Source organism: Primulina eburnea, chromosome 1 (assembly GCF_022965805.1).
Source record: "Primulina eburnea isolate SZY01 chromosome 1, ASM2296580v1, whole genome shotgun sequence".
Taxonomy (NCBI): domain Eukaryota; kingdom Viridiplantae; phylum Streptophyta; class Magnoliopsida; order Lamiales; family Gesneriaceae; genus Primulina; species Primulina eburnea.
Window position 1 is genome coordinate 38,763,310 of NC_133101.1, and position 4,887 is coordinate 38,768,196.

The window sequence follows — 4,887 nt, forward strand, 5'->3', positions numbered from 1 at the left end:
TGAATCGACTAGGAACCGTTTAGAATATACAGTATTACAAATATGAGTTTCATGATACTCATCATATGAGCATCTCATATTCTTTCTACTATTTGTATATTCAAGGGCTTTATCTATGCAACTAGCATGGGTATACAGATAAAGGTTTGCCAAAATAATAATTTCAAATATTATTAAAATAAAGATTGCTTATACATAGAGTTTCATTGTGAACACTCGGCCAACACTTGGCTCGACGGGCACCTACTCTAACAGTTATGCCGTCAGATTGTATCGAGATCGCGTAGTGACTTGGATATGGGTTGATTAGATGAGAGATTGATAGATTGTGTATCAACATTTTCATTTCAGATTCGTATTGGCGATCGTGACAGCGATTGTGCGACGACAGGTATAGTACATGTTTTGTTTGGGGAATCACGACTCAAATGAGATCACATTTGAGTTTCCCAACCAAAATCACATATTTGTTTATTGTTTTATTTTGATATGATTATGATATATCTTGACATGATTAGATTTCTTATACATCTTGTATGCAAATCATGTTAAGATGATTATGCTTTATTTACAGATCATGTTGCATTGCATTTAAGATAGGAAAGTTTGGAGATCAGCCAAACTTCTAGACGTTCGGCTCACAGCTTAGGGGAAGATCACCACCCCTATTGTAGATGCGGATACAGATCAGGCCGAAGTCTAGGAATAAGACATACCGTCATCCCGATTGGGAGGGTAGGTGATAGATCGTCTTATTCACACCGGGATCCCTAGAGTTCTAGTCGAGTCGAGTCTAAACATGATTAGATTCGCATTGCATGATTTTATATGAATGACATTCATATTAGCATGTTTCATGTTTTAGATTGTTTTAATGCATGTATACATGTTTATACTGGGATTTGTTCTCACCGGTTTTCCGGCTGTTGTTATGTCTGTATGTGTGCATAACAACAGGTGGGGCAGGATCTGGGTCGAGACAGAGATGATCGTGTTAGCGTGGAGATCACGGGAGCAGCAGAGTACTAGTGGTCTTTTTATTAGCTTTGAACTATCTTTTGTTTATAGATGGTAGTGAACACTAGCTGTATATAGAATAAGACATGTATCTTTTGTTGTATGTTGTAAAATAAATAAAGAACTTATGCTTGTTTAGTTACATTTGATTTAATGTAAAAAACGAAAAATTGACCCACATTTTAGAATAACAATCCATTTAATCTCAAGAAAAAGAATTAGAGCCCGGGTCCCCACAGATGGGATACGAACAACCACAGACAGAGATACTATTGATATCAATGCACCAGAGAAAAGAGAAATACCATCTCATTTTATGCTATTGCTATGTTATTCATGTTTTAGAGTTGATGGTATTTACGTTTTTAAAGCTATGATTTTCAGAGTATGCTATGTCTATTGCTATGTAAGAGTTCCACTTGCTGAGTTTTATACTCATTCCAGTTTATTCATGTGACGCAGATAAGAGCGACGGACCAGGACGTTGATTGTGGGCTGGAGTCATATGCATACCAAGTTGGAAGGAAGATGATTATTTTGTTGGTATTTTGGACATGATCATAGGAATGATATGTTGTATTTTAGTTATATCATTTGAATGATCATGTAATTACTTTTGATTATAAATGTTTTATGGAAATGTAATTTGAAACCTCCTTCCTTTTGAAAGAAAATTTTAAATTCCGCTGTATTTTCTCAAATTAGGGTCGAGGTGTCACAGTGCTGGTCTCTGATGCTCTGTTTTCACTAGCTGGCACGTCAGACACTCGGATACAAAGCATCCGATATCCTTCTTCATTCCTGGCCACCAATACAGCAACTGCAGATCTTTGTACATCTTCGTACTCCCAAGATGAATAGAGTACGGCGACATGTGGGCCTCGGATAAAATATCTGCTCGTATAGAATCACTGCTAGGAACCCACATCCTGTCTCGGTATCTCACAATACCGTCACTAATTGTATACATGATACTACCCTTGGCCTCATCTCTCTGCTTCCACTTTGCCTACTGCTCATCTGCTGACTGACCACTGCGAATATAGTCTAGAAGGGAAGACTGAATCGTCAAAGTAGATAGACGGGGAACTCTACCTCGAGGATAAGTCTCTAGGTCAAACCTCTGTATCTCAGACTGAAGAGGTCTCGAAATCGCTAGATGAGTCATCCTTATGACCTTCCTGCTAAGTGCATCCGCAACTACATTAGCTTTGCCTCGGTCGTAGCTAATATCACAGTCATAGTCCTTCACTAGCTCCAACCATCGCCTCTGACGCATATTCAGCTCTTTCTGCGTAAAGAAGTACTTGAGGCTCTTATGGTCGGTAAAGATCTTGCACTTCTCTCCGTACAAATAATGCCTCCAAATCTTCAAGGCAAATACTACGGCTGCCAACTCTAGATCGTGAGTAGGGTAATTCTTCTCATGGATCTTCAACTGACTAGAAGCATATGCGATCACCTTCCCATGCTGCATCAACATTGCGCCTAAACCGAGCTTCGAAGCATCGGTATACAAAACAAAGTCTCCTGGACCTGACGGCATGGCCAATACTGGCGCTGGGATAAGAGCTTGCTTCAAAGTATCGAAACTCTTCTGACACTCATTGCTCCACACAAATTTAACATTCTTCTTTGTCAATGACGTGAGTGGAACTGTGATGGAGGAGAATGCCTGAATAAACTTTCGATAATATCCTGCTAGTCCAAGGAAACTACGGATCTCCGATACATTCTGTGGCACAACCCAATCCCTGACTGCTGCAAATTTCGCTGGGTCTATCTCAATACCGCTGCTAGAAACGATGTGACCTAAGAACACAACCTTCTTTAACTAGAATTCGCACTTACCGAACTTTGCGAACAACTTATGCTTCTGTAGGATCTGCAAAACTCCAGTCAGATGTCTGCTGTGATCCTCTCGATTCTTAGAGTAGACGAGAATGTCGTCTATGAATACTATCACAAACTGATCAAGATACGGCTGAAATATGCGATTCATGAGATCCATGAAGATCGCTGGCGCATTCGTCAAACCGAACGGCATCACAAGGAACTCGAAGTGGCCATAACGAGTCCTGAAAGCAGTCTTGAGAACATCGGCATCCTTCAACCTCAGCTGGTGATAACCAGAACGCAGATCAATCTTTGAGAATACTGAAGCTCCCTGCAACTGATCAAATAAATCCTCAATCGTCGGAAGTGGGTATTTGTTCTTCACTGTAACTCTGTTCAACTCCCGGTAGTCAATGCAAAGCCTCATCGTGCCATCCTTCTTCTTCACAAAGAAGACTGGCGCGCCCCATGGTGAAAAACTCGGGCGAGTGAACTCCTTGTCAAGAAGTTCCTGAATCTGCTTCTTGAGTTTTGCCATCTATGTTGGTGCTAATCGTTATGGTGATTTGGAAATCGAAGCCGTACCTGGCATAAGCACAATAGAAAACTCCACCTCTCGCTCGGGTGGCATACCAGAGATGTCGTCAGGAAATACGTCTAGAAAATCCCTAACAATTGGGACATCAGAGGCTAACTGGCTGGGTGCCTCGGAAACAGATATAAAAGCTGCCAAAAACGCTCGACCCCCTCTATGCACGAGCTTCCTAGCCTGGACACAAGATATCAAACACGGCAAATGAAAGTACCTGTCTGGTTCGAATAAGAACTGTTCCATCCCAGGCCTTGACCTTGAGGAACTGTTCAAGAAGGCAGTACTACTGAATAAGTTATATATAGCCCAATGGTCTTGACCTTGAGGAAATTAGCAAAGGTCTCCTAAATGAACAAATGAGTATCCCCTGAATCTATCAATGCTTTCGTAGCTGAGCCAGCTATAAATATTCTCCCTGAAAGAATGGAACACTAAGCTGAACCCAATAGTTACAAGAACTAAACTTATAGACATGCGAAGGCCAGAGTTCTTCTGAACTAATTTCCCGAAAATAACAATGATTAGAGCATGCAAACCTATCGCAATTCTAAGTTCAAAATCTTAATCCAGATTCCCAAAAAATTGAATTTCAAATATTAACTTAAAGCTTTAAGATACCTGTCATGAGCATGGTGTCTGGGTTCGTCTCCGCTGCATGGAGTGCAAAAACTCTTCCTTGGGTAGGCAGACTCCCCTGTGGGAACTGCTGCAGCAAGTGGTCTGGACTACCACACTTGTAACACTTCCCTGAACCATACATAAACGCTCTAGCATGGTGGCGTGTGAACCTAGGACAGACTGGGTTCTCAAAAGTCCTCGGGACTGCGCGTCCCTGCTGCTGCTGCTGTCTTCTGTTTCTAGGTGGGCCGTGGAAAGGACTCTTATTCTGTGGCTGCTGCTGAGGAGGAGGGTGGTGTGACACTTGGACTGGTTGCTTGCCCTGGCGGTCCCTCTCAATATCATGCTGATCCTGTAGCTAGAGCTCTGGAGACAGCGACGTCATAAGTAGTAGGGCCAGCCACCTTAACATCGCGGCGCAAGATCGGCCGCAGACCATCTAGAAAGTGCCTCAGCTTTGCTCCGGCATCGTTGGCAATCAGGGGCACAAAATGACAACCCCTCTCAAACTTACGGATGAACTCTGTAACAGTCATATCTCCGCCTCAGGGTCATGAACTCCCTGGTCAACCTGGAACGCACCTCGTCAGTAAAATATTTAGAGTAGAATATGTAATGCCCAAGAATTATAGAATTGATAAGACAAGATTATGAGATGTTGCATGGATAGAAAATTTGAATTGGAAAATTGATGGACCGCACCCACGGTGAGGAAGAGACCGCACCCGCGGTGGAGTGGCAGTAAAGTGGAGTATTTTTACAGTAGCAACACCGCTCCCGCAGTGCCAGACAGAGCGCACCCGCGGTCATTGAATTGTGGAAAA